Raw genomic sequence first — 23,604 nt, 5'->3', positions numbered from 1 at the left:
AACATCAACTTCTACTCTGAAGACAGAATGAGGTAGCCCATGTAAAATGTACTATATAAATGCCATTATTCTTGTTATTATTCTTTCCCTAATGAAGAGCTTCCCATCTTCTCATTTTAGGACCTCTGAGTTTGGCTGCTGTGGCTTTTGGGCTTCCTGCCTCCATTGGGTGTTTACATCTCATCCTTCTCTTGCAGGCTTCTCCCCTTGCTCTACCATTCAGTCTCACGCAAAGGGCATCTGGATGTGATGTGTTGATCACCTCACAAAACCTGGCCCTATCTTAGTTCTGCTTGAATCTGAGGGTCTTGGAGATGTGGAAAAGGTAAATGAAAACAATGACATTATGCTCACCCAATTTCCCTCCCAAGCCTATGTGGGTACAAGAACATATTGCCCAGGGATGCTCTGTGCAGTGCATCTGTGAGATAATTGTTATAAAAAGGTAAATAATTATAATCTGAGTAGGGTCAATGAATGCAATTTGGATGTGAGGAAGGATAAATAGGGATATGAGGGGATTATAAGGTGATTGGAGGAGGAATGAAGATAAGGGAATGTATATATGAGATAAAGGAAATGGGTATGTAAGAGAGGGCAGCTCAAACAGGTGTATTCCCAGAGGCTTGAGACAGAGGGTACAGGGAAGAAACTAGGTCCAGTAAGAAAATTTAGTTTTTTCCTGGAGGGTTTCTCTGGTTTGTTTCAAAATCTCTTGAGGGAGGAGTCGAGAGGGCCCCTCCCTGCCAGTCAAACTGATGGCTGGACTTGAGGTATGTACTTCCTGCCAAGATGGATGCCCCCAATTCTTTCAAGAAATAAAGAAAAATGATTCCTTCCCCTTGAACCCTTGTCTTAATTTATGGCACAATAATTCACCAGAGGGTTTGAATAGGTAACAACGGGATTTATTAATACCAGGGGTAGTCGGAAGGGGAGAGAGGTTCAGGGTTTTCTAACTGCTGCTAGGAAGAAGGTGATGGTGGGCGATGGGTAACAGAGAGGTTCAGACAGAGAGAGTCTGGCTCTCCCAGTCAGGAAGATTTGACTGCCTTTTAAGTAAAGTCTCTATCAAATCATTTAAACTAGGGGTAACTTATTTGAGGATACTCTACTAGCCTATAGAAACTAAACCCACAATGTCTGAACACCAAGCCCTCCCTTCCACCAGGACCCAAAGGAAATTCAGGGAAGGTAAGGGATGGAGATGGGAGATCAGGGAGAGGTCCAGAGAAATGAGATAGGTCCAAATTTCCCCAAAACAAAATAAGCACAGGCCAAGGCTGAAGCAATTAGGCCAAAGCAAAAGCCTCCAGCCACAGCAAAAGCCAGAAGGCAAAAGCCCTGTCAGTTGGAACTTCACCTCTATTTATAGCTTTAAGTTCTGACTTTCTGAAGATTCTAAGATGTTTAACTGACTTTTTGTGACCATTAGAAATTACAGAAGCAAAATGTTTCTGCTAGCCACCTTGCATTACAGATCTGCTCATATGTTTTTTGGAAAATTTGCACCTTGCAACATTTTCTGGTTGCTAAGATGTAAGGGGTTACTACTCTTATTCTAAACTAAATTATAACTATGATCTTATCCCTATCTAAGTTTTCTAAAATAATAAAAAGGTTGCTTACTCCTAAACTATGCTAAGACTAGTCTAAGTTAAAACTAAGATGGGTTGTGGGAAAGGCATAGGAAAGTAATGGGGTTTCAGTTTTGCAAAATTTTAAACAGAAAGGAAAAGCAGATTAAATGCAAACATTCACAAACAGTCTTAAAGTTAACATTTACTAACTAAAACAAAGTAATAAATTCTATCTATGTACTTATCTAATTTCATGAACTAGCAACAAAAGTATCAATTAAGAAAAATTTTGCAATCTAAATTTCCAAATTCTAATTCATCTTCCTAAAGTTAGTATATGGATATGTTAGTACACTTATGTCTATGTTAGAAATGTTAGTAAGAATAAGGAAGACTAATATTCTTTGTAAGTCTTTCGGTTAAACTATAGACTTAAGCTATGTACAATATTTACAAAGAAAGTTTAGAAAATTCTGTCCCTGTTCTAACTTATCAAGCTAACTAACTGTCCCTGTGTGTTAGTAAAACTTATTGCTAAGGAATAGTAAGCAAACATTTACATATTCACATTATTTACAAGGAACGTCAGGTGATTTGAGTACAAGGTGCCTGAATCAAAATAAGAGGAAAATTCTGTGCTAAGGCAGACAAACTTCTCTCTTAAGTGTAAGTTTATGTTTCACATGTAGATGTGAAGTCAGAAAATGTTCTATGTGTTGTCTAGTGTGACCTTTCTGTGTAATGAAGTGTTACATACTTACTCCACTGGAATTCTTCTGCAAAGTGTATGTACTGTGTGGATAGAATCTAAAGTGTTGGATGCAGTGAGAATTCTGTTGGGTGTAAGTTATGTTTTTCAAATGCATGTTTCCAACGTTGTTCCAATGCTCCTCTTCACAGTGTGGTTTGTTGTCCCATACACCGATTGTATTTGATCACAGATGTCTTTTGTAGTCCTCAGGTTTGCTGTCCTTGTGATGATCTGCAAAGTCAGCAACACTTCACTTGTGTCGTTTGATGTTACTCACATGCTTGTCAACTTGCACTTGAACTGATGTTCTGGTGTGTTGACTTGTGTCAAAATGTCTATGAAACGTGATTAATCTTTTCTTCTTTTTTTGTCATTGTTTAATAAAGATGATTACAGGTAACAAGAGTTTGTGATAAAGTCTTTTGTGCTTTCATTTATTTGTCAATGACAATATCTAGGTCTTGGATTAATTGCAAATCAAATGTTGTGTCTTCTTCTGCTGTTGATTCTTTTTCATTGTCATAATGGTTTACAGGTGATTCTTTTAAGATGTAATTGGGATGGGATAATCATTTGGGTATAAAATTTGGTGTAATAAATGTGGTTCTTGGTCTAATTGTGGTTCTGATTCATGCTCTGATTGTTGTTCTAATTGCTGCTCTGGTTCTATGGTCTCATGTATAGGCTGTGGACTTTCTAAGGATTTATTTGATTGATTGGTTGGTGCTAATTTATCTTTGTGCTGTATAATGACTGGGTCTTGTGGTTGTTGTTGGGGCATGTCTTTTGCTGGCTTGACATGGGTAACATGGAACCAAGGATCAATTCTAAATAATCTACTTTTTTTTTTTTTACAAATTGAACTTATTATCGATCCAGTATTGCATGTGGTCATTTGTATTTAAACTAGAACTTCCTTTAGCACCATCAGGCAAGTCAAGTTCAGAATCAGAAATACAGAAAGCAGGCTTAAAGAGCAATCTCTCTTTGTCATCGAGAGCTGGAGAGTCATCATAAGTTGTGCAAACTTCATGTTGTCTTTTGTTAAGGGCCGCAGAAATGGAGGCTTGATTTGATTCACCATCCACTCTGACATCTAAAGAACTGTCAAGCCTCAAATCAGAAGTTTTCCCTTTAGTTGTATCCGGGAATGTTTGGTAGATAGTTTGTGTTCCCTTCAATACCTCAGGTATGACTACTGACTTAAAAGCTGACTGATGTTCCCTATTTTGCCCTGAAGTTTGTGTTATTGAAGTCAGATGTGTTTTATCTTCAATCACTGACCAAGCTTCATTATTGTTGTTATTAGTCACACTGGTTACTGGGGATAACAACTGCTCCGTTTGCCTTCCCCATGCTTTTGGTTGGAATTCTTCAGCTAAGGGGTTGAGAAAGGTGGATGTGGAATTTCATAAACAGCTGCTATCATCCTGCAACTCAGTGGGTTGTGCTTTTAAATCTAAGTTTTTGCCAACATACTGATTTGTTTCCTCTCTAACCTCTTTCTGTGACTTTGTGTCTGAAGCAAATGAATGGTATAGAATTCTGACATTTAACTCCCCTGAGGTTACTGAATGCATTCTTTTCTGGATACATTGTAAATCCTCACCATAATGTTCTTTATCCAAGTTGCCCCTTTGTTTTATACTTCGAATAAAGAGAGGAGTTCGAGGTTTTGATGACTTTGAATAAGATTGCAAGCTTTTGGAAGTGCCTCTACGATCCTTATGCTTCTCATTCAATATTTTTGTGATGGAATGAGAAAGCTGATCCCTTATATAGTTATCCTCACTATCGCCATATATTTCTCTGTGCATCTGCATTATTTCTTCCATTTTAGATTATCTACCACAGATATATCTTGATATTCTGTGTAGCTTGCTTTAGACACCTGTTTTGTTTTGCCCACTTTTTCAATATTATTTTTCTCACTCAAGCTACACACTCTCACACCCAAACTATAATGATTAGATCTTTTTGAATTAAGAACCTGATTCATAGTGATTTTGGCTTTGTTCCCATCTGTCTGTACCTTTCCATTTCTTCTTGGGATGGGGATTGGCTAAATTTCTTGCATGCATGGCTACAGCATGAACCATCATGTTTGTTTTCCTCACTTCTCTTTGTATCATTATTGTTTTTGGGCCATTTTGTGTTGTAATAGGTCCTTCTAGTACCTCTGTCTCTTTGATTATAATTGTCATTTTTGGAAAAATCAATTTGTTGTCTAAATCTACAAAATTTTAAAATATGACCTGGACGTCCACAAAGAAAGCACCATGGGGAAAATTATTTTGGTCTTTGGGTGTTAATTGTAGGTTACCTGTATTGATTTTGGCTCCTACTAGTTTGGAGGGCAAATTTTTTTATTTCCACCAATTATTTTTCTCTTTTGGTGTGTTTCAATTGCCTTCTCAAATCAGCTATGATTTCATCCTTGTCTGATTCAGTTTGTCTTGCTATCCTTGCTTCCTTTTGCTTTGAATCATGGATGTAGGAAGCATGCTATCTTACATTCTCCAGTGGCAGTGATTTCCACTGTGGACAATTTTGCCTAAAGTAATTTTGGATTGGGATTGATGTTCCCTTTACAAACTGCCTACGGATATGTTCTAAGGTATCCTGGGCATGTGTATCACGTAATCACAGGATTGTCTTGGCTGCCTCTATTACTCTATCAAGGAAACTACTAGGATGTTCCTCTTCTCCCTGTCTTAATTTCTCAAATTTTTGCCACGAATTTGATCTTTTTGCATGGGTTCTCATAGCTTCTAACAGATCAGTTCTACATTGGATCAGGTACCTAAGATTTGCATATTGGGTAAAATCTAAGTCCTGGTGGACCAATGGCCAAAATTCTAAATTCGGTTTCATTCTTGTTTTGTTGAGGAATTTTTCCTTTTCTGAGGAAGAGTAAAATTCCCCTAAAAGAATTTCAACGTCATTGAAACTGGGATTAAATAGTGTGAACACCCTCTTTAATTCTCTTATACTTTTGAAAGGTTTTTCCAAAAATTTTGGAAAACATCTCTTCAGCACTTCCATGTCACTTGGGGTGAATGCTTTATATGTTTTCACATGTACCACCCCTTCACCAGGCTACACAATTGTTCTATCTATGATTGTTAAACATGAGAACATGGAATTTGCAGGTGTTTGGTTGTTATTGGGCTTTGATTTTTCATTACATGGTCAAGCTGAAATGAGTCCCTGGGCTGAGGCTGGGGCTCTAGGGAATCTGGGATCACTTTAAGGAAGGAGGCCAAGCCATATTAACTGTAAAGATCTATAACAGGGTCCTCCTACTTTCATCATACCAAAAACTTCTTGAATGATTCTGGAAATTGATGGGCCAAAAGAGAAAGTTGACCAAAATGCCCAAGATGAGGCTGACATTAAGTCAAAGATCAAATAGATTGCTTATGAATCCCATTTTCTGCAGGAGGGTTCCATTTCTTTATATATATATACACATTTAAATTCAATTAAGTAGAAAATCTTTAACTTATATTTTCTAACATTTTGTGATCCAAATTCTCTCCCTTCCTTCATCTTCTCCCCCTTCCCTCAGATAATAAGTAATCTGATATACATTATACATTTCCTATCACTCAATGTATATTTCATATTGATCATATTGTCAAGGAAGACATATGTTGCACATACAAGAAGAAACTCATGAAGGAAATAAAGTGAAAATGGTATGCTTTTATCTGCATTCAGAATCTTTCACTTCCTTCTATCAGGGTAGAAAACATTTCTCATCATGAGTCTCAGCAAGAAGTTGTCTTGGATCTTTGCATTGCTGATAATGGTTAAGTCATTCAAAATTAATCATCATACAATATTATTACTGTATACAATGTTCTCTCCATTCTGCTCACTTTGCTCTGCATCAGTTTATACAACACTTTCCAAGTTTTTCTGAAATTCCTATTTATTTCTTATGACACAGTAGTATTCCATTACAATCATATACTACAACTTGTTTAGCCTCTGTTTCCAATTCTTTACTATATGGCTTCTCTTGGTTTTTTCATCAATACAGTCAATAAATCTGATAGTTTTTCTTATATTTAACCATCTCTACATTGTAGCTATATGAAGTTATGATAAAAATTCTCTGTATACTGTATATAGACAGACTTGACCTGAGTCTAGGTCAGAGACAAGTCTTCCAGATGAAGTCATGCAGGACCTGGGCCAGCCTTTTCCTGGAGACAGGGAGTCACCTCTGGCATCCTGTCATTGAATGCATGCACAGCCAGTCAAAGGAGGGGGCTAATATCAACCAAGAATGGGTTTTCAAACAGAATAAAGGAGTATGATTTATTTTAAATTCATACAATCCTCCCTCTGATTCTTTGGGAGATTAAAATACTAGTCTCCCCAATGAGTCATCCCATGGCTGATGTCTATACATTTCAAGATTATATAACCTGTGTGCATAAGGGCACAGAGATACATTTCTTGGAGAGTCTAACTATAATTTGAATATTCCTTAACATATAAAATAATTATTGATAGGCACATTGATAAGGAGCTATTAGGAGGCATGCCCATTTTGGCATAAGAGTTTTACAATCTGGATAAAATAACAGCATTTGGGAAGAACAAAAGTGGATGGAGGGCTCAGTCCCCCAAGTTTCAGTTCATTATATCCAAAGGCTCACTCAGTCTTATGATGTAGTGTTTGATTTCTGTGAATATCCCCTATTGCCATCATCTTTTTAGTCCATTTGGAATCATGATGGTCCTTACAGTATCTACTCCAGGGGATTTGCTTTCCTGGTCCAGATCATTGACAATATCTTTTCCTAAAATTGCGTTTTAAAAAATCATAAAATAGACTTTTATGATAATTTTACAATCCCCCCTCAGGAGGATGATACTGCCCAGGATCTAATCCTAACATAACCTGGGAGGAACACAAAATAATAATGAGAACACTGATTATTCTCTGTTGTCTTTACCTAAAAGACATATGTTCTTACTCATGATATAACATCTTAGGGAAAAGACAAAAAAGTATTAATAAGACTTTGATTAGCTTGTTTACCCTGGTTTCTTGCCCAATGGGGAAATTATTGATATAGATGGGAAGAGAAATTGTCTGCACTGAAGGCATTCTGGGTCAGTCACATACACAGAGCACAGAAATAAGCTGATTTCCTAGAATCCAACCAGCTTTAGTTTCAGTCTGCTCAGAGTTGGCAAAAAGTCCAGTTAGTTGTAAACTGTCCTTAACTTGAACTCAAAAAGTCTTTCTCTCTGGAGGGAATGGGGCCCTCGACAGGCATTCTGATGAAGACACCAAGGGTGAAGAGAGTATTTGGATGTGATCCAGATCATGGCCAAGGAAGAATTTCAAGCACTTTGCCTGTTTTTTTAACAAGACGGCTGGGGCTGATTCTAAACTGTTAGCACTCTGACAAAAAGACAGAATAGGGGCAAAGGCAAACAAAGAAAGCTGCCAGATAGTCACTGCTGGGACCAGTATTAAGAAGCATTATATGGAGTCAGTCCTTGTGAACTTAAATAAAACCCAACCCTAGGAAATGACAAAGAAAAAGGAAACCTCCATATCTCAAGTGCATGCCTTCATCTTCATCACAGCTGCCATTTATTTCAGTTTCCAAAACATTTTATTTAGATTATCACATTTGATCCTCACCACATCCCTGTGAACAAGGTAGTCTTGTTATCCCCACTTGATAGATGGGGAAAGTAAAGCTGAGGGAGGCTAAATGACTGGCATTGGGTCACACAGGTAGTACGTTACAACCGAGTTATGAGCAAGGATTATCTTGGATGTCCCAGACCTATGTACACACTAGGTGCTCAATAAATATTTATCCTCAATCCCCTATAGGAGAGGAGATTTTACCTTTGAAACAGAGATTTTAAAAAGAGGGGAAACTTTGCTTCCTCACAATCCAATATTATATAAACTTTACACTGTCTTCAGAAGTCTGATGATAGAAAATCAATAGGAAGCCACAGGAGTGCCTGAGCTTCTGATGCAGGATTTTAACTCAGGTCTTCTTGTTTCCAAGCTGGGAACTCGCCAATCCCTTTGCCACCTTAGATGCTTTAAAAATTAAGTAATCAAATAATTGGAATAAATTAAATAAGATTAAAAGCTAAATATTCTTCAGTGCTATGATAATTATGACCATTCTAATAGCTAGCATTAGTTCACAAAATGTAGAAAATATGTTCTCCCATTTGGTCCTCATAAGATGCCTGGAAAGTAGTTGCTATTACTAAAACACCTTTACAAAGGAGGAAATTGAGGCTGAGAGAAAGTGACTTGCCCAGGGTCACACAGTTGGTAACACTCTGAAGTAGAACATGAAATCATTTTTTCCATACTCTAAGACCAGGGCTCTTACCCACTATGCTTTATAGTTGCCTTTAGGATAGATAAGTCTAATAGATGAGAAGCAGTAATGGGTTTGGACCCATAGGACCTGAATTCAAACCCAGATTTTACCATGCAATCTTTATGTGACTTTACAAGAGCCACCTAACTGTTCTGTTTCTTTATCTTCACAATGAGGAGGTTGGTCTAGATGACCTCTGAGGTCTCTTCCTGGGACAAATCCACAACAATAACAAAATCTATGGAAAAAGAATTTATTTTTCAACAAAATCTCTTAAGAAGACTGGATAATAATTTGATGATTAACAGAGACAGTATCCATTCTACCTGCTGTAATAATTTCCAAATGGATCAATGATCTAAATATTTTTCTCTTAAATCATACTGTACAACAATTAATAGTAAATAGAGTGTTCGATTTTTCTAAGACTCAGGACAGGAAAACTATGGACAGGAAAACAATTCTGAATGAAATGTGTCTTAAAGGCAATTGTGAGGTCAGGTCAACAACAAGATCAAGGATTAGACATTTTCTCTGACCTCTCAAACATTTCCAAAACAGAAATTATGCATCACAGATGAATTTCCCATGTCTCCACTGTCTCCCAAAAAAAGGTAAAAACAAACAAAACAAAATAAAAGTCCATGATTTGACACCTACCCTGAGCTCACTCAGCACCCTTCCCCATGGTCCATACTGCTGCCAACAGTGAGTCTACACAAGCCATCCCCACATCCCAACATACAGTCTCACCACAAAACACAACCCACACTCCAGACTCTCTTCACTCCTTTCAACACCATGGAGATCCTGGCTTCAGGATATGGAGTTTTGCTCAGGCAGCCATTGCTGGTTGGCCTTCTTTTTTAAAGCCATTTTTAAAAATGTAACTTCACCATCCCAGAATAAGGTCAACTGTGTGTCTCCAGGTCCTAAAGGTACTCTGAGCCATTCTGATATGGTTTCTCTATAGCTAGTCACTGGTGACTAGTACTCCAATTCCATCAAACCCATTTTTATAATTAGATTTGAAAAATGTTTATTTATATCAAAGATATGGTGGACAATGTGACAGTAAAGGAAAATAATAAACATTGGAGGGATGTGACAAAATTGGGACACTAATGCATTGGTGGTGAAGTTGTGAACTGATCCAACCATTCTTGAAGGCAATTTGGAATTATGCCAAGGGCTTTAAAGAATGCCTGTCCTTTGATCCAGCAATACCACTACTGGGTTTGTATCCCAAAAAGATTTATAAAATGAGAAAGGATCAGACATTTTCTCTGACCTCTCAAAATCTTCAAAATAGAAAATATGCATCACAGATAAAGTAATTTCCCATGTCTCCATGGTCTCCCAAAAAAGGTAAAAATAAACAAAATAAAACAAAAGTCCATGAGTCCAAATTCTGTTTTGTACAAAAATATTCATAAGCATACTTTTTGTGGTGGCAAAAAATTGGAAAATGTGGTTGTGAACCTCAATTGAGGAATTGCGGAACAAATTGTCATATATGATGGTGAGGGAATACTATTTTGCTATAAGGAATGATGATCAACTGCTTGATTTCTATAAGAACTAGAAAGACCTGCATGAAATGATGCAGAGTGAAATAAGCAGAACCAGGAGAATATTATACACAGTAACTACAATATTGTGGGACAATCAAATGTGATTCACTCTGCTACTAAAAGCAATGCAATGATCCAGAATGATGCTGAGGGACTTATGAGAAAGAATGCTATCCACATCTGGAGAAAAAATGGTGGGTGTAAAAATCTGGAAGAAAACATGATTTTTCACTTGTTTATATGGTGTTATATTAAAAGGAGGTACTACTATCTATTGGATGTATATGAAGATGGTGTACAGAGAGAGGATAGGATGACACTTCTCCTTTATAACTATTGCCCAGGCAGGATCCTTTAGGTCAATGTATGTTATTCCCTTCAAGCCCCACCTGGGGTTAATTGATATTAATTATTGGGCTCTTCAGCTGAGGTAACGGTAATCTGACTGCGTGACTCCCTTCCCAAATAAGCTTTGGAAACCAATTCAGGAAGGTACTTTAAACTTTGAATATATTTGGCACGGAAGGATAATGGTGTGGAATAGAGGAAATGGGAGACCTACTTTAAGTTGATACTAATGAATCTCTAACTGCAGGCAAATGAAGGAATCAAGATGATAGCTTCTCTCTGGTACAGCCTGGCCAGGGCTACACCAGAACAGGCAAACTGCTGTAAAACTTTGTTTCTTTTTCAGTAGATGGTAAGCCTAATCAGTTGAAATATCCACCCTTTATCCACCCTCTTCTTCTCCTGCCCACTTCCCGGATCCCTCCTGGGCCCTGGAAAACCTAGATGACTAAGATGATTTACTTCTTAATATCTAGAGGCAGTAGAAACAGTGGTATGATACAGATTGATGAAAGTACAGGAAACACAGGAGGAGCTTGCAGTGTTGAGTTTGCAAGTCTCTATTTTCCCCAAAGGCCAGGATCCACACTGATCTCCAGCCTCAGGGACAGATAAAGACCCAAGAACCTCTGCCAGGGTCCTCTCCTGAGTCTGCATGCCTCTCTGGGAACATTCTGACATCCAACTGATCTATCTGTCAATCATCGAGTGAACTTCAAGCTCCCAGAGATTCAATATAACAATGGGTATATGATTTGGGGTTTTGGTTTTTAAAAGATTACTGTACTATTACAAAAATGAATGATATGGAAATAGGATATAAGTGATAATATATGTATAACCCAGTGAAACTGCTTATGAACTCTGGGAGGGAAGGGGGAAAAGGGGAGGAAGATAAGAAAAATCATGTAACCATGGGGAAAAATTAATTTTTTAACAATTTAAAAAGATATGGCAGAAAGAGAAACAGAAATAAAAATATTCCTCTTCAGGACCACAATCTCTCCTATGTCACCTTAATCATTGAAGAGTAGACTCAGATGTCAAATAATTTATACAAAGCATTGGTCCTACCAATGTCATGACCAAATATGGCAAGGTTGAAAGATGAGCCCTTATCTCAACTTTGCTGAGCTGTGCCCTGAAAATCACTTCTAATTCCTAACAGTCTCAAATAATATAATCTACAAAATCAGGGGAATGGAGAACAAACTGAATTGTTCTGCCACTTTGAATGGATAACAAATATAAACACAAAGACAAACTGAACCTATCAATCAACCAACCAGTATTTATTATCTACCACATATTGAGCAGCTTAGTGGTACAGTGGATAGAGCATGTTAAAATCATTATCTGGGATGAGTTGGATGCCACCTTGACTGACCAGGGATGGCAGTTGAGAGTTTGGAATGTTCCCAAATGCCATGATCCAGGGGCAAACCTTAGTTGCAGTTGAGAGATTGAGAACGTTCCCAAAACTTATGGAAAGCAATGTATTCAAACCCCACACTCTCCTAGAAAAACTATCCCAAGCCTTTGACCTTAGCATAAGATAAGCATAGATAGACTAGGACATTAGTGAAGATAGGATTTATTATTTGGGGAAGGATAGTTAGAGCAATAGGAATTCATAAGTTTAGTTAAGCATAGAGTAGAAATCCAACAATGAAGAAGATCAGCAGGAAATTTACAGGTTGAAATTTCCATAAAACAAAATGGCATTTATGCTAAAATCATTATCTGGGATAAGTTGGATGCCACCTTGACTGACAGGGATGGCAGTTGAGAGTTTGGAATGTTCCCAGATGCCATGAGCCAGGGGCAAACATTAGTTGCTATCCTATAAATACCCTCTAAGAACTACAGTTGAGAAGTCTCAGAACTCAGAGCTGGGACTTGAGCAAACATTTTTGGATCAAGAACTGGGAGAGGGAGGTGAAGGGTGGTTGAAGAGTAGAAGAAGAGGATAGGCCTGAACCTAAACCTATATCCTGTGCTTGACTGAGAGAGCTAGAGAACCATCAATATCATTTGTAGTAGAGCTGAGAGAATACACAAATCATCAATCCATATCTACATCAATAGCCTTCCCTATTCTCTGGCTTGGATGTGGCCAATAGGGTTTCTAACCCCAAACCTAGTACCTTGTTATCCTTTCCCCATCAAGAGATAATACAGTGATTTAACAGAAAGTACCTTCCTGAGTGGTTCTTCTATCACAACCCTTAGGAAGGGAGGATCAATTACCCAGTCAGATATCAATCCTTTCCAAAGCCAATCAATAGCCTATTAACAATTAATGCAATCTCAGCTCGGGCCAAGAGAGGTTAACCATCCACCTAACCTCTCAAGGGGTCCCAACCTGGGCAACTGTTAGAAAGAAGTCAGTGACAAGTTTAACCAAACAAACCTGTCAGAGAGAAGAGGGATAAATTACAGCCACAGCTAGTTTGAGAGGAGTGGGTGTTCCTCCTTCACCAACTGCAGTTGGCTTAGGTCTTGGGGCTCTAATCCCTCCTTCATCCATACTATCCCTAAGATCCACATACCAGCCATCTTGTAATATCTAGAAGGAAAATCTATAGGGAATAGTAATAATAAGAGAGGAGACAGAGAAAGAAAGAAACAAAGATCTGATCTCAGATCAGAGATCAGATCATAGACATACTACATTCACATACATATCTCAATCATCATCATTCTCTATTCTTTTTAACAATCACTGGGCTTGGAATTAGGAAAACCTGAGTTCAAATCTGGCCATAGACACTTACTAACTGTGTGACCCTGAACAAGTCTCTTAATCCTTCTTTGTCTCGGTTCCTCAAATGTAAAATAAGAACACTGGAGGAAAGAAAATGGCAAACCACTCTAGTATCTTTGCCAACAAAACCCCATGGACAAATCCATGAACCTGTGAAGTCAGACACATCTAAACAACAACTAAAACATATCAAGCACTGAGTCAAGGGGTAAAGATAAAAATGAGATTATGAAGGCTTGAGTTTAGGGGGTGATAAGTAAGAAGAGAACACATGTGACAGATATTGTAGAGTCACTAATTTCAGGCACATAACAATAAGACAAAAACTAGGTGACTTGATGGATTAAGCCTTGAATCTGGAGTCAGGAAGACATGAATTTAAAACTAATTTATGATATTTACTAGTTGTGTAAGTTTGAGCAGTGCATTTAAGAGTGTTCTGACAAAGCAGTTAGGAAGCACACAGAAGATAGAGAGCCAGACCTGGAGACAGAAGGTCCAGAGGTAGATCTGATCTCAGATACTTCCTAGCTAGTGTGACCTGGGCAAGTCACTCAACCTCAATTACCTAGTCCTTACCACTCTTCTGTCTTAGTGAAGGTAAGGGTTTAAAAAAATAGACTTTTAGTTTTTTGCCACCACAAAGAGTGCAGCTATAAATATTTTGTGCAAGTCTGTTTATCTCTGATCTCTTTGGGGTACAATCCCAGCAATGGTATGGCTAGATCAAAGGGCAGGCATTCTTTTATCTCTCTTTGGGCATAGTTCCAAATTGCCCTCCAGAATGGTTGGATCAGTTCACAACTCCACCAGCAGTGCATTAACGTCCCAATTTTACCACATCCCCTCCAACATTCACCACTCTCCCCTGCTATCATTTCAGCCAATCTGCTAGGTGTGAGGTGATACCTCAGAGTTGTTTTGATTTGCATTTCTTTAATTATTAGAGATTTAGAACACTTTCTCATGTGCTTATTGATAGTTTTGATTTCTTTATCTGAAAATTGCCTATTCATGTCCCTTGCCCATTTATTAATTGGGGAATGGCTTGATTTTTTTATACAATTGATTTAGCTCCTTGTATATTTGAGTAATTAGACCTCTGTCAGAATTTTTTGTTATAAAGATTTTTTCCCAGTTTGTTGTTTCCCTTCTGATTTTGGTTGCATTGTTTTTCTTTGTACAAAACCTTTTTAACTTAATATAATCAAAATTATTTATTTTACATTTTGTAATTTTCTCTAACTCTTGTTTGGTTTTAAAATCTTTCCTTTCCCAGACATCTGACAAATATACTATTCTGTGTTCACCTAATTTACTTACAGTTTCCTTCTTTATATTTAAGTCTTTCACCCATTCTGAATTTATCTTGGTGTATGGTGTGAGATGTTGGTCTAAACCTAATCTCTCTCATATTGTTCTCCAATTTTCCCAGCAGTTTTTGTCAAATAGTGGATTTTTGTCCCAAAAGTTGGGCTCTTTGGGTTTATCATACACTGTCTTGCTGACGTCACTTACCCCAAGTCTATTCCACTGATCCTCCCTTCTATCTCTTAGCCAGTACTATTGCACAAAAATATTTATAGCTGTGCTCTTTGTGGTGGCAAAAAACTGGAAAGCAAGGGTATGCCCTTCAATTGAGGAATGGCTGAACAAATTGTGGTATATGTTGGTGATGGAATACTATTGTGCTAAAAGGAATAATAAACTGGAGGAATTCCATGTGAACTGGAAAGACCTCCAGGAACTGATGCAGAGTGAAAGGAGCAGAGCCAGAAGAACATTGTACACAGAGACTGATATACTATGGTAAAATCGAATGTAATGGACGTCTGTACTAGCAGCAATGCAATGACCCAAGACAATTCAGAGGGATTTATGGAAAGAAACACTACCACATTCAGAGGAAGAACTACAGGAGTAGAAACACAGAAGAAAAACAACTGCTTGGACACTTGGGTTGATGAAGACATGATTGGGGATGTAGACCTGAAAAGACCACACCCATGTAACTATCAATAATGTGTAAATAAGTCTCGACTGACCACACATATTAAAACCAGTGTAAATGCGAATTAGCTACAGTGGAGGTGGGCGGGGGGCTGAGGGGGTGAAGGGGAAAGTAAAAGCATGACTTATGTAACCATGGAAAATTTTTCTAAAAATAAAAAATTATTTTTAAAAAAATAGACTTCTGACTCGGTTTTCTGATCTATAATATGTGGATAATTATAGCACCTACCTCCCAGGATTATTGTGAGGATAAAATAGAAATATGATTTATATAATGTTGTACAAACCTTAAAATTTTATATAAATTTAGCTGTAGTTAATATAATTCCCTGGAAAAGTCAAAACATACATAGATAAGCTGATCCAGAACATAACTACAAAAGAAATATGAGATAAGGAAAGCATTAACAGCTGCAAGGTGGGGGACAAATTCTTGTAGAAAATGTTGCTCAAGCTGAGTATTGTTCAGGAATTAGGGATTAATTTCAGTTCCTGAAAATTCTAGGACAAATCAAGGAAATGGCTCATGAACACCTAGAAAAGGCAACAGTCTATTTTTTTTTTTCAACAAGGAGACAAAATGACTTCTTCAAGGGCAAATCGTACCAGACACACTTTTGTGGATACAATTGCTAAACCCATAGATGATCTCAGCTCTAGGGGTGTGATTTATTTAGATTTTAGTAAAACTTTTGATAAAGTATCTCATAATGTTCTTTTAAATATAATGGGGAGGGGTGTCTGCTAGTGGGGCAACCTGAGGTGGGGTGGAGGTGGGTCCAGAGAGGTACGGATATCTACTCAAAGTAGAAGAGGAACATTATGACTCGGAAAGCAAGGAAGTAAAGAGAGTGCAGGATAGAGAAAAGTTAATGATGAGGAGCTGGAAAGAGATGGAGGGGACTTCTTAGCATTGGCCTAAGCCGAGGAGCTTGGCTTCTACCATGCCATGTGACAGAAAAGGAGAACAGCGAGGAGAGTGATTAGGCACTAAGTTGTAGTTGCAATTCATCTTTTGCCTTTGCACGACTAGAAAGCATTGCAGAATCTGTAAGGGAAACCCAGGTACAGAGGATGAGCATCAGAGACTTGTATTCGGGGATAAGTCCACCCATCTTAGCCCTTTCAACGGCAAATCGTGCAAAATCCCCACCTGAATGCACCCTTGTGGACTATGGGGTATGTATATTGTTGTTGGTGTTATCACTTGCAATCAGGCTGTACTATGCAAGTCAAGGCAAAGGTCAGAACACAGTTTGCTAGTTCCTTGTTGACTAACCGAAGCATGGGCTCCCTACCTGTGGCACTCTCTCTTCTTGCCACCTTTCAGTCAGCTGGGGTCGTCCTGGGAGTCCCTGGGGAGATTTACCATTTTGGCACCAAGTATTGGTTCCTAGGCTGCTCCTACATAATAGGTCTGCTGGTGCCAGCCCATATCGTCATATCCATCTTCTACCGACTGAATATCTCCAGGGCCTGTGAGTACTTGGAACTTCGATTCACTAAGACCGTTCGACTGTGTGGAACTCTAACATTCATCTTTCAAATGGTGATCTATATGGGTGATGATCAGTATGCCCCAGCCTTGGCACTCAATGCAGTGACCGGCTTTGATCTGTGGGGCTCGGTGCTGGCTCTAGGCATCATCTGTACTATCTCTACTAGTCTGGATGGGCTGAAAGCAGTCATTTGGACAGATGTGTTCCAGACATTGGTCATGTTCCTGGGACTGATAGTCATTGTCATTATTGGGGCTGCCAAAGTGGGCAGCTTGGGGCGTGTTTGGGGTGTGGCTTCACAGCATGGCCATATCTCTGGGATTGACCTGAATCAAACCCATTTGTACGGTATACTTTCTGGACGCTAGCTATCTGGGGGGATATTTATGATGCTTTCCTTATATGGAGCAAACCAGGCCCAGGCGCAGCACTACCTCAGTTCCCACACCGAAAGGGCTGCTATTCTTTCCTGCTATGCAGTATTCCCCTGCCAGCAGATGACACTCTGCACTGGCTCCCTCATTGGTCTCGTCATGTTTGTCTATTACCTCGACTACCCCCTGAGTCCAGAACAAGCTCAGATCTCCTCTGACCAGATGGTCCTACACTTTGTGATAGACATCCTGGGGGGGCTTCCGGGCTTGCCTGGGCTCTTTGTTGCCTGTCTCTTCATTGGTTCTCTCAGCACAATCTCCTCAGCTTTTAATTCACTTGCAACAGTCACAATAGAAGATCTGATCTGGCCCCACTTCCCTGAAATCTCAGAGGAGCGGGCCACCTTGATTTCCAAAGACCTTGCTGTAGCCTATGGTCTGATATGTCTGGGAATAGCCTACATCTCCTCCTTAATGGGGCCTGTGCTGCAGGCAGCAATAAGCATCTTTGGGATGATTGGGGGACCTCTGCTTGGACTATTCTGTCTTGGCATTTTCTTTCCTTGTGCCAATTCAACTAGTGCAGTGTTAGGTCTTCTGGCTGGACTCATCATGGCCTTCTGGATTGGCATTGGGAATATAGTGAGCAACATGACCTCAAAGACAATGGTTCCACCACCCAACAGCACTGGCTTCCCCTCTTATAGAAACACGACAATTGTCACTGTGACCACACTGATGCCCTTCATAGTATACCATCCCACAGGAATACAACAGTTCTATAACCTGTCCCATTTATGGTATAGTGCACATAGTTCCACCACAGTCATCATCATGGGACTGCTTGTCAGTCTTTCTCACTGGTGGAACGAGGGGCCAGCCCCCAAAACCCTCAGACAATTTATCCAGTGTTGCCATGACTATTTGCCCTCCTGCCCATCTCCTGTCCGAACCACTTGCCCTGTCAGGGTTATAACCAAGACCTCTCCTATGAGATAGATACAGTACCAGAGAAGATGAGTAATGGAATGCTGACTAGCTGTGGGGAAGAGGAAGTGGTGGTAATGCCTGAGCAAGGCCACATCCAAGGGGACCATGGTCATGCCTTCATACTGCAAGAGACATCACTGTGACATGGAAGAAGAACAGAATCCACTGTCTCTGATTCACCCTCTACTCATGAGGCAAACACATCAACCCCTCTCTCCTGCAGACCAAGAGCACTCCTGTATCCATTCCAGTGGGGATGTCTGAGTGCCAAAGGACCATCTTACCACATGATGCACCCTACAGGATAGCTGGCACCATGATTTCCAGTCATTGGCCATCTTGTTATTTTTCATTATTGTTGGCCCTTCTTCATGTCCTTAGCATAAAATCATCTAAAATATAAGAGGAGCCAATACAGTGTCCCCAGGGAAGGAGGCCTTCTTCAGGGAGATTAAAAGAGAACTTTTTGGAGACTGGTTTAACCTAAGACTCTATCCCCGCCCCCAACACAGGACCTTGGTGTCAAGTTGCTAATGACCTAGCCCCAACTTCAACATAGTCTGCACAAGACAGAGAGTTCTCCAGAGGTCAAGAGAAGCCATGGTCTCCAGGAACTCCCACTAGTGGAAGATTTTCCTGTTTTGCTAAAGGGTTTAGTAGGCCCCATTGGACTGATAGGGAAAGTTTCTATCACACTCTACAGGAATGAGTAGAGATAGGGCAGGCTCTGACCATCAGAAGCAAAAGCAAAGTGCACTGACCAGGCTGGTGGATACCTCCTTCCCTCTGATTTGGGGCTTATACCTCTTGTTTCCTGATTGATCAACTTTTCTACTATCCTAACTGAATGTTCTGCCTCTTTTGGAGGCTTCTTCACATACCCATTTGCCCTGGGGAATACAGTTCTTTTAAGTGGAAAAAAATAATAAATAAATATGATAGGGAGATATGGAATGAACAATAATAGAATCAGATGAGTTGACAGCTGCTTGCATACTCAGTCTCAGAGAGTAGTTGTTAATGTTTCACAGTCAACATGGCAAAAGAACACAATTAAAGTAAAGTAGGGATACAGATCCTCAGTAATTTTGTTTTGTTTCCATTTATGTTATTTTAGTCATTGTGTAAATCATTCTTGCCATTCTGTTTATATAACTCTAGATAAGTTTATATGTCTTCCCATGTTTTTATGAACTTGTCAAATTCATTTTTCAATCATAGTACCATTCAAATACATTTATATGCCAGGAATCTCTTTAGCCATTTCAATAGTAGTTTTTTGCAGTTCTTTGAAATCACACACACACACATACATAAATACACACACACACACACACACACACACTCTGTTTTGAATAATAGAAGGGAAATGAGAAATATCTCATTTTAGTCATACAATAACCTAGCAAGGAATATGCTATTATTATCTATATTTCACAGATGAGGAAACTGAGACAGACAAAGGTGGTGAGATTTTCCCATAGTCACATGTACCTGTGGTACTAGGTTTCTGAAGCAGGATTTGAAGTCAGATGTTCCTGACTCAGGGTCTAGTACTCTACATACTACATCACCTAGCTGCCTCTAAGGAAGGTTAGTAATGTCTCACCAAAGGAGGCAAAAAAAAAAAAAAGAACAACTGAAAAAACAAATATAAAAAAGTGAAGGACAACTTGGAATGACAAAAGCAAATAAATAAATGAATGATTAAAACCAAAAGAAAATATTATCATCATAAAAGAAGAACTTATTGTTTTGAAGACCAATTTTGGATAGATAACTTAAGGATTATAAATCTCTCAGAAGAAGATAAGTCAAAAACTATGAATATCACAATGCAAGGGATAATAAAAGAAGCATGACTAGAACTTGAGAAACCAGAAAAGAAAGTGCTAATCAAAAGAAGCCACATATCACTTACAGGAAAGAAAAAATGCTGCCAATACCAAGACACATAATGGTTAAACTATGGAGGGAATGGAATAATTTGTTCCAAAGGTCAAAAGAGCTGAAGATGTAACCTAAACTGACTAACCTGAGCTTAACCATTAATGAAAATAGATGGTCCTTCAATTAAAAGAATGTCAGGCATTCCAAGAAAACAAAACCAAAAACAAAATCTGAACAAATTATTTATTTCTCAAATGCTCAGACATAGATACATAAGACAGCAATGAAGGAACACAACTAGAAAATGACAACAAAGAGATGATTAAGAGATTTCTCTCTGAAAATAAACAAGGAGAAAAGAGTTAGATAAAAAGAAGTGATAGTGAAAAAACAGACTTGAAACATCATAGACTAAACTTAATAACACTTCAGAGAATTTCTTAGAGGCACCATTTATCCTGCCTGAGGAAAAGTAGAATCAGAACTCAGTCACACCAAATGCCTTTCCAATGTCGTCTGAATAATGTTCTGGGTGATTCTTTCAAGGCATTAATTTTCCAGGCCTTATTGTCATGGCAACAATGGTAAGATTTGTCTTTCTTGTGATGGAAAGTCTGCAGTCAGTAAGAGCCTTTTGCTATTTTTTCAAGACAATCCAGCTTGTTGTGCTCCTTGTTTTTCACTCTGAGCTACACTTACTGGTCACGTGTATTGTCTGTTTCAGATACACATTCTATTACATAAGTTCTCTATAGTATCCATTAAGATGTATGTTGAAACTTGGACGATAGACGTTCTTCACCCATTTGGTCTTTCCTGTATGAATCAAGTTGACAAACTCCTTTGAGACATGACACATCTTCTGGGAGAATGGAAAGCTTGGTTCTGGAAGAAAAAATGACAGAAGCTAAAGACATATACAAACCCCTCACATTTCTCTATCATAAACACTTCCTTTGGTTTTTTTTAGCCCTTACTGTCCTTCTTAGAATTAATATTGTATATTGGTCCCAAGGCAGAAGAGCAAAGCAGTAAGGACTAGATAATGAGGGTCAAGTGACATGCCCAGAGTCACTCAGCCAGGAAGTGTCTGAGGCCAGGTTTGAATTTAGGACCTCCTGTCTCAAGATCTGACTCTCAATCCACTAAACCACCCATCATCAGTTAGTTATAATCATCAGCTAGAGCTGGATCTGGTAGGATTTACAGATTAAACTGTTTATTTGTGGATCTCTACATGTCTTCCATTTTTGTTTTAAATGCAGGGATTGTACCTCAATTTGAATTTTAATATTCACCCTTTTTGTTTAAATTGAAAAAGGCATCCACCTGTTAGGCTGTGTGAATTTCTCTTATGAAGGCCAAGGGAAACTTTAAAGTTACACAAATTAGGAGATAAAAAGAAAAAAGAACAAAACCAATGATCCAATGATTGCTAGGTGCATTGACAAAAAGCCAATTGGGTGTAGTTCCCTTTGGCATAAGAGTGTACATTCAAAACAAATGCATTTGATTCCCCATAGTTCAAGCAACTGCACCCCAAAGTTCATTTTGGATCTTCTTGATGCAGTGTAAGTCTCTGCAGGTATCTTCATGGTGTCTTCTTCAAACAGGTTTGTTCTATGGATTCTGGGGAGATGGAAAATTTCTTATCCTGAAATTACTCTCAAAAGAATTTAAACTTTAAATTATGATTATAAAACATACATTCTCCTCTGAAGATGGTTAAGACTAACATCCAGATCAGCTAAGGATACATGGCTGAGTTTTGGGGTTGTGTGAATCAATTGTCAAAAACAAATTTTAAAAATCCAACTAAAAGAAAGAAAAAATAAGTTGTGAATGAAATGCAAAATAACAAAGTCTTATGTGCAAAAATGTAGGAAAAAATAAACTTATAGCAGGTCCTTGAATCAAGGCCCAAGTAAAGTGATTTAAGGAATTGTGCAATTACCCAATCAGAAGCCAGGACTACAGAAAGTTGCCACACTTATAAGAGAAAGAGAAGGACAAAATTTTTTGTGAGAAAGGGAAGCATCTTTCCCTGGTCTGATTTGCTGCACTGGAGCCAGGATGATGGCCAATCTTTCGTACTTAACCAGAATGAAGCTCAAGGAAGTCCAGCCTCTAACATATGTCAGAAAAGCTGCAATCCCAAACACCACACTAAGTTGAAATCCTTCAGTACTGGAATGAGAAAGTTATGTAAATCCTTCCTGGATTTGGTATGGTGTTTTTTGACCTTGTGGTGCTAGGCACTGTGCAGTTTCTCACCGATCGCATTGGACTTGGTGGTCTCCTTGACCTCGTGGCTCTGTTGTTCCCTTCTCCCAGAATCAGACAGAATCATTAATTATAGTCCCATAATATTTACCAATTCATGGCATGTTTCCATAGATTAATGGTTTGTGGGTATGCATTAATATTAAATTTATATTATTGTAAAATCAAAAAAGATTAACATTGATTATATGTTCTTTAAGTAAAAAATTTGAGAAAAAAGTGAAAAAAGTCAATTATTCTATAAAAAATAAAAGAAAAATCAATAAGAAAATTAAAAATTTGGGGAAAAATATGATGTTTTTTTAAGTAAAAAAAGGTTTAAAAATCAAAATTATATATATAGTTTATATTTAGTGAAATGACTTTTACCCAAAAATCAGATTCATTTCCCATATGGATAAAACAAAAACTCAACCCCATATTATAAATCTAGGGTATTGTTTGTTTCTTTATATCTGTAATTAGTTATTCCAATTGATGTTCAGAAATTATACAAATAAATTAATTTATAAGAGGTTCAAATTAACTTTCATTGAAACATCACTTGGAGTGGGTAGTTTCTTAAGTAAACAGTAGAACATATTTGCTTGTTATATACATTCAAACTTCTGGGGCCTGAATTATTACATCACTTTGCTTTGATTATAGGAAAAGGAGGGAAAGGAGTATAACGTTGTCTCACTTCAGGTAAGAGTCAGGGACTATTGATCAGAGAAATCTGTAACAAGGACTTCTTCCCCATTTAAAATCTTTACTTATTCTGCTAACTGTATTAATTTTATAGGTGCAAAATTTTCATTTCATGGAAAACGAATTATTTATTTTACCCATTGTCATCATGGTATCACTTAATGGGGTTTGAATTTTTCTCATAGATGTGGCTATTTTACCTGCCATGGTTAGCTTCCAATATGTTTTCTTACTCATCTCCATTTTTCCTTATTGTACAAAAAAGTACCAGTCATCGACCTAAACTAGATCTAGTCCTAGCTCTGGTGTACCTCACTTTCTCTGACTGTACAAATCTTCAGAGAAGATTCCCTGTCCCACTTTAGGGGTTTCTGGTACATAGTAGGTGATTAATAAATTCCAAAGGCCTGTTTAGGGCAAAGAAGGGTTGTTTTTGAAGCTGGCATCAGAAAGTACTTC

At 38.3% G+C, this 23,604-nt stretch overlaps 1 pseudogene; it reads left to right on the top strand.

The window, feature by feature from the left end:
• The first annotated feature begins 16,493 nt into the window (after positions 1-16,493).
• LOC123245847 lies at positions 16,494-18,425 on the top strand (annotated as a pseudogene).
• Positions 18,426-23,604: the final 5,179 nt, after the last annotated feature.

Source organism: Gracilinanus agilis, chromosome 4, assembly GCF_016433145.1.
Source record: "Gracilinanus agilis isolate LMUSP501 chromosome 4, AgileGrace, whole genome shotgun sequence".
NCBI classification, from domain to species: Eukaryota; Metazoa; Chordata; class Mammalia; order Didelphimorphia; family Didelphidae; genus Gracilinanus; species Gracilinanus agilis.
The sequence above is the reverse complement of the archived record's forward strand: the minus strand, read 5'-3'. Positions and strand labels throughout refer to the sequence as shown.